Genomic DNA, 13,950 nt, shown 5'->3' with positions numbered 1-13,950 from the left:
CTTATCACCACTAATGATAAATGGTTGAAGTTAACAGTAGTAACCCCAAACTGATCGTTTTTTACCCATTTGTCTTGTTCACGATTGTCAACCCAATCACATCGAAATAACACCATATATCCTTTTTGGCGGTAGTTTAGCTCAACTATGTCCCTAATAATGCCACAATATATCTCTACTCCTCTTGAATTTTGTGCAGCTATAGCTACTCCACTGTTTTGAATAGGTCTACCATCATCACTTGAGTGTGTATGGAAATCGAACCCATTAGTAGTATAGCTGTTAAGTTTTCTAGAAATCATGAAAGGCTCTTGGGCTAAAATTTGCATTTCTTCCGATACTTCTACACCTCTTTCAACTAATGACAACACCTGAGTATAGAATTGTTGTTAGTTACAATAGGTTAACATGATTAATGTTGAGCACAATAGGTCAAGTGATGTCCTACTTACATGCTCTCGAAACCACTCATGAAACTTCTCATGTTGCATAGTGTTGATTGCTTTTTCATTGGGAAGACCAATTGAGGATAGGTGCTCGCGGTGCTTCCTATAATTGCGTATCGAATTAAATATTATAAGAAAGATAAGAAAGAGATAATAACACTATAGTGTGGGCAGCTTACTTCACATAAGGTTCTATTTCATTGTGGTTGGACAAGACATATCTATGTGCTTGGATCCAAGAACTATTTGATAATGATACAATGCTACCCAATCCTTGCCCCTTGTGGCACAAGTATGGACTGGTGTTGGACGTTTCATTATTCAACACCTCAACATTATTATCTTGTTGAGTGAACCTAGTCTCACACCCTTTGAGATAGAGAGAACATAATGTAAGTCCCTCATCAAACAAATAACCCTCAGCGATTGATCCTTCCGGATGGCTTCTAGTGCGAACATGTCCGTTGCAGTGCCCCAAATACCTACATACTACAAATTGTAAGCCTATTTGTAAAATTCATTTGCAAAAAAATAGGTTGCTATAAGACTTTGTTTAGAAGATCACCTTTCTACTAACCACATGCTCCGGAAGTGTACTGGGCTACCAATTCTAACTTGGGCAGGCAAATGAACCATCAAGTGGACCATGACATCAAAAAAACTTGGCAGGAATATAGTTTCAAGTATGCTTAAGGTCTCAGCTATTTCAGCCTCTAGAATTTGCATATCACTGACGCGGATAACAGGTGAGCAAATCTTCTTGAAGAAGTTACTAACACGAGTTAATGCAGCACATACTCTTGTTGGCAATATTTTTCGAATTGCAAGCGGAAGAAGGTGCTGCAGCAGAATGTGATTATCATGGCTCTTCAGTCCAGAAATCTTCTTCTCAGCAACATGGATATAACGTCGTATATCAGCTGCAAAGCCTTGTGGAAACTTGACTCCCATCAAGACTTGGAGAAAATGTTTCATCTGATCGGGTGTCAAAGTATATTGTGCTGGAGGTATATACAATTTACCCTCTTCTACTTCAACAGGATGCAGGTCCCCCGTAATACCCAAAGCTTGGATATCTAAGCGAGAATTGGCGTTATCCTTTGATTTCCCCTCAAGGCCCAGAAGTGTGTTAACTATGTTATCACATACATTTTTTTTCTATATGCATAACATAAAAATTATGACGCAACATCAGATCTTTACAATAGGGCAACTTAAACCACACAGATATTCTTTTATACAAGGGAGGGGATTCACCTTCTTTGTGTTTTCTCTTTGTTGTCTTCTTGGCAGCTGGATATTTTCCAAAGGATGTTTCGAGATTTCCTGTCAAATCATCGATTTCCTCAACCGTAAGAGGTATAGGTGTTTTCCTATGCTCTGACTTGCCATCAAATAACTTTTCATCTGGCCTAAACTTATGATTGGATGATAAGAACCTACGATGTCCCATATAGCAATATTTACTGCCCTTTTTTAATTGTGGAGAACAAGTGAATGAATGGCACTCAGGACAAGCTACCTCACCCTGCGTAGCACACCCATGAGTGTAGCCTAAACCTGGAAAGTCATGTATGGTGCAAAGGATGGCAGCACGAAGATCAAATATTTCAGACTTAGAAGCATCAAATGTATTTACACCATGATAGTACATATCTACTAGATCATCTACCAAAGGTTCAAGATAGACATCCGTATCGCCTCCAGGTGCCTTAGGGCCAGGAATGAGCATGGAAAGGATAAAATTAGTCCGCTTCATACACATCCAAGGAGGAAGATTGTATGGAATCAAAAAGACTGGCCAAATACTGTAGGTACTCCTTGTTGACCTAAATGGATTAAAGCCATCAGTTGTTGCAGCCAATCTAAAATTCCGACTATCATCACTAATTAGTGGATGTTTGGAATCAAAATCCTTCCAGAAAATAGCATCTGTTGGGCACCTAATCAAACCATCTTTGGTCCGTTGTTCGTCATGCCAGCTCATGTCAGTTGTAGTTTTAGAGGACATAAAGCACCTTTGAAGCCTTCTTTTAATAGGAAAATAGCGAAGAACCTTTCTAGTAACTCTATGTACCCTTTTCCCATCAGGACTCTTCTTTTCTGATTTCCACCTTGAAGTTTTACACTTAGGACATTGATTCTCCTTATCAAATTCATTTCTGAACAGTACACAATCATTTTCACAGGCATGAATACTAACATACCCAAGCCCAATAGATTTAAGTATTTTCTTAGCTTCATTGAAATTTTTTGGAAGTACTGAACCTTTGGGGAATGCATCACTAAGTAACTCAAGCACCATGTCAAAAAATTTGTCACATGATACGTCTCCAACGTATCTATAATTTTTGATTGTTCCATGCTATTATATTACCTGTTTTGGATGCTTATGGGCTTTATTCTACATATTTATATCATTTTTGGGACTAACCTATTAACTGGAGGCCCAACCCATATTGTTGTTTTTTTGCCTATTTCAGTATTTCAAAGAAAAGGAATATCAAACGGAGTCCAAAAGGAATGAAACCTTCAGGAGCGTTATTTTTGGAACAATATGATCCGGAGAGCCTGGAGTGCAAGTCAAGAAAGCTACGAGGGCCCCACGAGATAGGAGGGCGCCCCCCTGTAGGGCGCGCCCCTCTGTCTCGTGGGCCCCTCGGGCGTCCACCGACGTACTTCTTCCTCCTATATATACCTACGGACCCCGAAAACATCCAGGGGCACCACGAAACACAATTTCCACCACCGTAACCTTCTGTATCCGCGAGATCCCATCTTGGAGCCTTCGCCGGCACTCTGCCGGAGGGGGAATCGACCATGGAGGGCCTCTACATCAACATCCTTGCCCCTCCTATAAGTTGTGAGTAGTTTACCTCAGACCTACGGGTCCATAGTTATTAGCTAGATGGCTTCTTTTCTCTTTTTGGATCTCAATACAATGATCTCCCCCTCTCTTGTGGAGATCTATTCGATGTAATCTCTTTTTGCGGTGTGTTTGTCAAGATCTATGAATTGTGAGTTTATGTTCAGATTTATCTATGGTTATTAATTGAATCTTCTCTGAATTCATTTATGTATGATTGAGTTATCTTTGCAAGTCTCTTCGAATTATCGGTTTGGTTTGGCCTACTAGATTGATCTTTCTTGCCATGGGAGAAGTGCTTAGCTTTGGGTTCAATCTTGCGGTGTTCTTACCCAGTGACAGAAAGGGTTGCAAGACACGTATTGTATTGTTGCCATCGAGGATAACAAGATGGGGTTTATATCATATTGCATGAGTTTATCCCTCTACATCATATCATCTTGCTTAATGCGTTACTCCGTTCTTATGAACTTAATACTCTAGATGCATGCTGGATAGCGGTCGATGTGTGGAGTAATAGTAGTAGATGCAGGCAGGAGTCGGTCTACTTGTTTTGGATGTGATGCCTATATACATGATCATGTCTAGATAACGTCATAATTATTCGCTTTTCTATCAATTGCTTGACAGTAATTTGTTCACCCACCGTAATACTTATGCTCTCGAGAGAAGCCTCTAGTGAAACCTATGCCCCCCGGATCTATCTCTTATCATATTTGCTTTCAATCTACTTTCATTTGCATCTTTACTTTCTTGCATCTACATCATAAATTACCAAAAATATATTTATCTTATCATACTATCTTTCTTAGATCTCACTTTCCCAAGTGGTCGTGAAGGGATTGACAACCCCTTTATTGCGTTGGTTGCGAGTTTTTAGTTTGTTTGTGTAGGTGCGTGGGAGTTTTGAGGAGCCTCCTACTGGATTGATACCTTGGTTCTCAAAAACTGAGGGAAATACTTACGCTACACTTGCTGCATCACCCTCTCCTCTTCGGGGAAAACCAACACTAGCTCAAGACGTAGCAAGAAGGGTTTCTGGCGCCGTTGCTAGGGAGGTCTTCGCTCAAGTCAAGACATACCAAGTACCCATCACAAACCCATCTCCCTCGCATTTACATTATTTTCCATTTGCCTCTCGTTTTCCTCTCCCCCACTTCACCCTTGCCATTTTATTCGCCCTCTCTTTCCCAATCTCCTCCTCTCTTTTCACAAGCCTTTTTCCGTTTGCCGTTTTCTGTTTGCTTGTGTGTTGGATTACTTGTTGCCATGGCACAAGATAATACCAAGTTGTGTGATTTATCGAATACCAATAATAATGATTTCCTTAGTACTCCGATTGCTCCTCTTAATGATGTTGAGTCTTGTGAAATCAATATTGCCTTGCTAATCTTGTTATGAAAGATCAATTCGCCGGCCTTCCTAGTGAAGATGCCTCTACTCATCAAAACAATTTTGTTGATTTGTGTGACATGCAAAATAAGAAAGATACGGATAACAATATTTTCAAATTGAAGTTATTTCCGTTTTCACTTAGAGATCGTGCTAAAGTTTGGTTTTCGTCTTTGCCTAAAACTAGTATTGATTCTTGGAACAAGTGCAAAGATGCTTTTATCTCTAAGTATTTTCCTCCCACTAAGATCATCACTCTTAGGAACGATATTATAAATTTTAAACAACTTGATCATGAGCATGTTGCCCAATCTTGGGAAAGGATGAAAATGATGCTTCGCAATTGCCCTACTCATGGTTTGAATTTATGGATGATCATACAAAATTTTTATGCTGGTTTGAACTTTGCTTCTAGAAATCTCTTAGATTCGGCCACGGGAGGCACGTTTATGGAAATTACATTAGGAGATGCTACAAAATTGCTTGATAATATTATGGCTAATTATTCTCAATGGCACACCGAAAGATCTTCTAGTAAAAAAGTGCATGCTATAGAAGAAATCAATGTTTTGAGTGGAAAGATGGATGAACTTATGAAGATGTTTGCTACTAAAAATACTCCTCTTGATCCCAATGATATGCCTTTGCCTTCTTTGATTGAGAATAATAATGAATCTATGGATGTGAATTTTGTTGGTAGGAATAATTTTGGCAACAATGCTTATAGAGGAAATTTTAATGCTAGACCATTTCCTAGTAATCCCTCTAATAATTATGGAAATTCCTACAATAACTCTTATGGTAATTTTAATAATATGCCCTCTGATTTTGAGAATAGTGTGAAAGAATTTATGATTTCTCAAAAGAATTTTAATGCTTTGCTTGAAGAAAAATTGCTCAAAGTTGATGATTTGGCTAGGAATGTTGATAGACTTCCGCTTGATGTTAATTCTCTTAAACTTGGATCCTCTTCTCCTAAGCATGATATCTATGAGTCTCTCAAAGTAATGAGAATCTCCATTGACGAGTGCAAGGAAAGAACCGCTAGATTGCGTGCTAAAATGGAAAGCTTTATAAAAGCGTGTTCTTCTAATCTACATGAAAATATTGATGAGGATCTTAAAGTTATTGATGCGTCTCCTATTAGATCTATGTTTTTCAATATGAATTTTGATGATTATGGGAGTGATGACGAAACAACTTTGCCTAGAAGGCGTCCCAAAAATTCAAAATTTTTAGATCTTAATGCTAAATTTGGTAAAAGAGAGATTGGAGAATCCTCAACTTCTAATAATATTGAACCTACTATCTCTAATTTCAAGGAATTTGATTATGATAATTGCTCTTTAAAAGGTTGTATTTCCTTGTTGCAATCCGTTGTTAATTCTCCTCATGCTTATAGTCAAAACAAAGTTTTTATCAAACATATTGTTGATGCCTTGATGCAATCTTATGATGAAAAACTTAATTTGGAAGTTTCTATGCCTAGAAAACTTAATGATGAGTGGGAACCTACTATAAATATTAGAATTAAAGATTTTGAGTGTTTTGCTTTGTGTGATTTGGGTGCTAGTGTTTCCACAATTCCGAAAACTTTATGCGATATTCTAGACTTCCATGATCTTGATGATTGCTCTTTAAATTCGCACCTTGCGGATTCCACCGTTAAAAAGCCTATGGGAAGGATCAATGATGTTCTTATTGTTGCTAATAGAAATTTGGTGCCGGTAGATTTTATCGTTCTTGATATAGATTGCAAGCTTTCTTGCCCTATTATTCTTGGTAGACCTTTCCTTAGAACGATTGGTGCGGTTATTGATATGAAGGAAGGGAACATTAGATTCCAATTTCTTTTAAAGAAAGGCATGGAGCACTTTCCAAGAAATAAAGTCAAATTACCTTATGAATCTATCATGCGTGCTACTTATGAATCAAGTGCCAAAGATGGCACTCGTTAGATCTATCCTTGCTTTTATGCCTAGCTAGGGGCGTTAAACAATAGCGCTAGTTGGGAGGCAACCCAATTTTCTTTATGTTCTTTGTTTTTGTTCCTGTTTAGTATTAAATTTTGTTTCTACTTTATGTTTATATGTGTTTTTATCTTTTGTTTAGTGTTTGTGCCAAGTAGAACCTATAAGATAAACTATGATGATGGTTGATTTGATTCTGCTGAAGAACAGAAACTTTGCGCTCACGAGAATTTTTTTAATAAATCACAGAAAAGAGATTTTGCTTTGATTCTTTTTTCTTATGATCAATAAACAAATTTTCCAGTACTTCCTATTTTGGTAGGATTTTTAGAGTTTTAGAAGTTTGCGTTAGTTACAGATTTCTACAGACTGTTCTTTTTTTGACAGATTCTGTTTTTCGTGTGTTGTTTGCTTATTTCAATGCATCTATGGCTAATAAATTAGTTTATAAACCATAAGGAAGTTGGAATACAGTAGGTTTAACACCAAAATAAATAAAGAATGATTTTATTGCAGTACCTTATGTGGTGGTTTTGTTTTCTTTCACTAATGGTGCTTATAAGATTTCCTGTTGAGTTTTGTGTTGTGAAGTTTTCAAGTTTTGGGTAAAGCTTTTATGGACTATGGAATAAACAGTGGCAAGAGCCTAAGCTTGGGGATGCTTATGGCACCCCAAGATATTTAAGAATAGCCAAAAGCCTAAGCTTGGGGATGCCCCGGGAAGGCATCCCTTCTTTCATCTTCGTTCATAGGTAACTTTACTTGGAGCTATATTTTTATTCGCTACATGATATGTGTTTTGCTTGGAGCGTCGTGTATTATATTGGTCTTTGCTTTTTAGTTTACCACAATCATCCTTGCTGTAACACACCTTTTTGGAGAAGCCTATTTGATTAGAATTTGCTATAATACTCTATGTGCTTCACTTATATCTTTTGAGCTTGATAGTTTTTGCTCTAGTGCTTCACTTATATCTTTTAGAGCATGGGGGTGGATTAATTTTATAGAAATTACTAGTCTCTCATGCTTCACTTATATTATTTTGAGAGTCTTTTAGAACAGCATGGTATTTGCTATGGTTTTAATTTGGTCCTAGAATGATGAGTATCCAAGTTGGATATAATAAAAACTATCATAGAAAGTGAATTGGATGCTATGATCAACTTGATGCTTGATAATTGTTTTGAGAAATGGAGGTAGTAATATTAAAGTCATGCTTGTTGGGTGATTATGGATTTAAAGAATGCTTGTGTTGAAGTTTGTGATTCCCGTAGCATGCACGTATGGTGAAGAGATTTGTGATGAAGTTGGAGCACAATTTTATTTATTAATTGTCTTCCTTATGAGTGGCAGTCGGGGACGAGCGATGGTCTTTTCCTACCAATCTATGCCGCTAGGAGCATGCGTGTAGTGCTTTGGTTTTTGATGACTTCTAAATTTTTACAACAAGTATATGAGTTCTTTTGATTAATGTTGAGTCCATGGATTATACGCACTCCTTCCACCCCTCCATTATTGCTAGCCTCTCTTGTATCGTGCAACTTTCACCGGTACCATACACCCACCATACTCCTTCCTCAAAACAGCCACCATACCTACCTATTATGGCATTTCCATAGCCATTCCGAGATATATTGCCAAGCAACTTTCCACCGTTCCGTTCATATGACACACATTACTTTTGTCATATTGCTTTTTGCATGAACATGTAGTTGACATTGTATTTGTGGCTAAGCCACCGTTCATAATTCTTTCATACATGTCACTCTTGATTCATTGCATATCCCGGTATACCGCCGGAGGCATTCATATAGAGTCATATTTTGTTCTAAGTATTGAGTTGTAATTGTTGAGTTGTAAAAAAATAAAAGTGTGATGATCATCATTATTAGAGCATCGTCCCAGTGAGGAAAGGATGATGGAGACTATGATTCCCCCATAAGTCGGGATGAGACTCCGGACGAAATAAAAAAAAGGCCATAAAAAAAATAAAAGGCCCAAACAAAAAAATGAGAGAAAAAGAGAGAAGGGACAATGCTACTATCCTTTTACCACACTTGTGCTTCAAAGTAGCACCATGATCTTCATGATAGAGAGTCTCATATGTTGTCACTTCCATTTACTGGTGGGAATTTTTCATTATAGAACTTGGCTTGTATATTCCAATGACGGGCTTCCTCAAAATGCCCTAGGTCTTCGTGAGCAAGCAAGTTGGATGCACCCCACTAGTTTTATTTTGTTGAGCTTTCATATATTTATAGCTCTAGTGCATCCGTTGCATGGCAATCCCTACTCACTCACATTGATATCTATTAATGGGCATCTCCATAGCCCGTTGATACGCCTAGTTGATGTGAGACTATCTTCTCTTTTTTGTCTTCTCCACAACCACCGTTCTATTCCACATATAGTGCTATGTCCATGGCTCACACTCATGTATTGCGTGAAAGTTGAAAAAGTTTGAGATTATTAAAGTATGAAACAATTGCTTGGCTCGTCATCAGGGTTGTGCATGATTAAATACTTTGTGTGATGAAGATAGAGCTTAGCCAGACTATATGATTTTGTAGGGATAACTTTCTTTTGGCCATGCTATTTTGAGAAGACATGATTACTTGTTTAGTATGCTTGAAGTATTACTATTTCTTATATCAATATGAACTTTTATTTTGTATTACTTGTATCTGAACATTCATGCCACAATAAAAGAAAACTACATTATGAATTATGCTAGGTAGTATTCCACATCAAAAATTCTCTTTTTATCATTTACCTACTCGAGGACGAGCAGGAATTAAGCTTGGGGATGCTTGATACATCTCCAACGTATCTATAATTTTTGATTGTTCCATGCTATTATATTACCTGTTTTGGATGCTTATGGTCTTCATTCTACATATTTATATCATTTTTGGGACTAACCTATTAACCGGAGGCCCATCCCGTATTGCTGTTTTTTTGCCTATTTCAGTATTTCGAAGAAAAGGAATATCAAATGGAGTCCAAACGGAATGAAACCTTCGGGAGCGTTATTTTTGGAACAAATCTGATCCGGGGAGCCTAGAGTGCAAGTCAAGAAAGCTCCGAGGGCCCCATGAGATAGGAGGGCGCCCCCTATCTCGTGGTCCCCTCGGGCATCCACCGACGTACTTCTTCCTCCTATATATACCTATGGACCCCGAAAACATCCAGGGGAACCACGAAACAGAATTTCCACCACCGTAACCTTCTGTATCCGCGAGATCCCATCTTGGAGCCTTCGCCGTCACTCCGGAGGGGGAATCGACCATGGAGGGCCTCTACATCAACATCCTTGCCCCTCCTATGAGTTATGAGTAGTTTACCTCAGACCTACGGGTCCATAGTTATTAGCTAGATGGCTTCGTCTCTCTTTTTGGATCTCAATACAATGATCTCCCCCTCTCTTTTGGAGATCTATTCGATGTAATCTCTTTTTAGGGTGTGTTTGTCAAGATCCGATGAATTGTGAGTTTAGTTCAGATTTATCTATGGTTATTAATTGAATCTTCTCTGAATTCTTTTATGTATGATTGAGTTATCTTTGCAAGTCTCTTCGAATTATCGGTTTGGTTTGGCCTACTAGATTGATCTTTCTTGCCATGGGAGAAGTGCTTAGCTTTGGGTTCAATCTTGCGGTGTTCTTACCTAGTGACAGAAAGGGTTGCAAGACACGTATTGCATTGTTTCCATCGAGGATAACAAGATGGGGTTTATATCATATTGCATGAGTTTATCCCTCTACATCATATCATCTTGCTTAATGCGTTACTCCGTTCTTATGAACTTAATACTCTATATGCATGCTGGATAGCGGTCGATGTGTGGAGTAATAGTAGTAGATGCAGGCAGGAGTTGGTCTACTTGTTTTGGATGTGATGCCTATATACATGATCATGCCTAGATAACGTCATAATTATTCGCTTTTCTATCAATTGCTTGACAGTAATTTGTTCACCCACCATAATACTTATGCTCTCGAGAGAAGCCTCTAGTGAAACCTATGGCCCCCGGGTCTATCTCTTATCATATTTGCTTTCAATCTACTTTTATTTGCATCTTTACTTTCTTGCATCTATATCATAAAATACCAAAAATATATTTATCTTATCATACTATCTTTATTAGATCTCACTTTTGCAAGTGGCCGTGAAGGGATTGACAACCCCTTTATTGCGTTGGTTGCGAGTTCTCGGTTTGATTGTGTAGGTGCGTGGGACTTTTGAGGAGCCTCCTACTGGATTGATACCTTGGTTCTCAAAAACTGAGGGAAATACTTACGCTACACTTGCTACATCACCCTCTCCTCTTCGGGGAAAACCAACGCTAGCTCAAGACGTAGCATCACTCCATCGCCCAAGAAGTTTGATGTGGAGCAATTTGACAATAAAACGCAATTTTGAGAAGTTTTTACATCCGGGGTATAGTTCTTTGTTGTCATCATCAATCATCTTCAAATAAGCCTTGGTATCATCATCACCATCCGTCCTAGGGTTGTTATTGTCCTCATTGTTCTCTTCCAACACCCCTCCCCCCATCATCTAATCTAGAAGCTATGTCTCGCAAGAAATTAGCTAATTCATTTTCTGTCGGTGAACTCTCTACTTCTACCTCCTCAATATTAGGGCTAGCATGTCTAGATTCTCCATGAAACAACCATGTATGATACCCCTCCATGAAACCATCACATATCAAATGGTCACGTGCTTCTGTTGCTGTTCTCCATTTAGAGTTCAAACATATCTTGCAAGGACATAAGATTTTGTTTCCATTTGTTGAATTAATAAAAGCAAACTCTATAAACTTGTGCCTACATGAAATTTTTATTTTTTAGATATCAGAATAGTTCATGACAAAATTATACCGTTTATGAGTTCGCAAAAAGGAAACTTGATGTACCTAGGCTTAGACAACCAGGTTTTGTCCATGATGCAACCTTAATATCAAAGTTGCCAAGTATCTGAATATGGCCAGTGCGGTAGTGTTAGTTTTGCATCGGTGAAGTGACAATCATTATTCAAGCAATAGAAGTACAAAACAATAACCATTCAAGCAACAAATGCACATTCTTGTCCAGTTGTCTACTGCCACAAACAACGTCATATGATTCAGATACGGAGAATGTAGTCTACGGAGGAGTTGATGCTTACTCGGGGCACAGAGACGGAGCTGCAGGAGGGGAGCAGAGATGGAGCTTGGCTGGAGATGGAGCCTGAAAGCAGCAGAGCAGAGATCCGGCAACAGCACTGTAGAGGTCCGGCAGCAGCAAGCCCGGAGATGTACCTCCGGCAGTAGCAGAGCACACGTCCGGCAGCAACATGCCCAGAGATGGAGCTCCGGCAGCAGTAGAGCAGAGGTCTGGCGGCAGCAGGAGCCCAGAGATGGAGCTCCGGCGGTGGCAGGAGCACGGCAATGGAACCCTGACGGCAGCAGGGAGCCCAGCTATGGAACCCCGGTGGCAGCAGGGAGACGGATCCCCGGCGACAGCAGGGAGCCCGGAGATGGGTCCCCGGTGGCAGCAGGGACGGGGATGGGGATTGGCAAGAATAGTGGCTACATGTCAGGGGGATGGGGCCGGCGGTGGTTGGATGTGAAGCGCGACGACGGCGAGTCGATCTAGGGCTGAAGCTCGGGGGGAGGGGGGTGCGAGGACGGCGATGGAGCTAGGGAGGAGGGGGCGCGAGGACGGGGTGGAGCGCGACGACGGCACCCGATGGAGTGGATCGAACGCGAGGGAAGCAGCGGCATGCACGGGTTAGGATTGGGGTCGATTTGGGGTATTTTGCGGGGGAGGGGAGTATTTTGCGGGGATACTTTGCACGAACAGCCAAAAATTTCACTCGCACGCTGAAATTGCGCGCCAAGGCAGTCGATTGACACGTGTCCCTCTACGCCGACACTTAATCTGAGTCTATACACCCTATATACACCGACACATTTTATATCGCTAAATACATACCTACACCGACTGATAAACTGTCAAAGCCCTTACATATGCCGACACATAACACGTTATTAAGAGATAGTTATTTAGTGGTTGCCGACACATAATATGTCTACAATGGTGTACCTTTGCCTACATATGTTCCAAAGAAAAAACTTAAAAGCTATGGTGACAGTTATTTTTGAAGATTAGTAGACCTTTGCCCATATAAATGTGTCACGTAAGCTCTACCGTGGTGTAGTGCCGCCGCCGGCTAGCCTAGCCTAGCCGTGACCTCTCGTCGCCGCCATGCTTCACTCTAGCGTCACCGCCGCCTCCCACCCTCGGCGCCGCCGCGACCCCTCTTTCCGCCGCTACAAGCCACCGACGCACCCCCCTGCAGCCGCCGCTCCCTAAAACCTAGCCGTTGCCCCTACCCCTAATCTTCCTGTTGTGTCTTCCGTCACCTCAGCCTCCAACCTGTTCATCGACGCCAAACCCCCTCCCCACCCGATGCTGCCGACATCCGTAACCTCAACATCTACTAGCGGGTTCCGGTCTGCCTTGCTAATACGGACTCCTCCTACTACGCATCGAAGGCGTACTTCTCCCTCGTGCTCCCGGAGTACAACCTTCTCGACCACGTGGACGGCTCCGTCGAGTCCAGCCTCATGCCCGCGCATCATGAGTGGTCCACCATCGACGCCACACTCATCCGGTGGTTCTTCCTCACCATCTCGCCGGATCTGTTTCACACGGTCGTGAAGGACGGTAATGATGCCCTCGCCATTTGGACCAAGCTGAACGGACTCTTCACCGACAATCGTCTCCAACGTCGTGTTTTTTTTGCAGCAAGAGTTTTTTCAGTGCCACCAGGACAACTCCCCCGTCAACGACTAATACGTCTTCAACGTATCGATAATTTATGAAGTATTCATGCCATGTTTACTATTATTTTATATGATTTTGGTATGATTTGGTTAGAACTAATCCGGACTGACGTTGTTTTCAGCAGAACTACCATGGTGTTGTTTTTGTGCAGAAATAAAGTTCTAGAAATGCGTTGAAAATCAACGGAGAATTTTTCTGGAAAATATAAAAATACTGGAACAAAAATATACCGGAGGGGAGTCCCATGGGCCCCATGAGGGTGGGGGGGCGCCCACCCTCCTGGGCGCGCCTCTGTGCCTCGTGGACTACCCGTGGGGACCCCTGACTTGTTCTCAACGCCAACCTCTCCTATAAATAACCAAACCTCTAGAAATTAACCTAGATCGGAAGTTCCGCTGCCGCAAGCCTCTGTAGCCATGATAAATCAATCTAGGCCCTCTCTGG

The sequence above is a fragment of the Triticum aestivum genome, chromosome 7B, assembly GCF_018294505.1.
Source record: "Triticum aestivum cultivar Chinese Spring chromosome 7B, IWGSC CS RefSeq v2.1, whole genome shotgun sequence".
Classification (NCBI taxonomy): Eukaryota; Viridiplantae; Streptophyta; class Magnoliopsida; order Poales; family Poaceae; genus Triticum; species Triticum aestivum.
The sequence above is the reverse complement of the archived record's forward strand: the minus strand, read 5'-3'. Positions refer to the sequence as shown.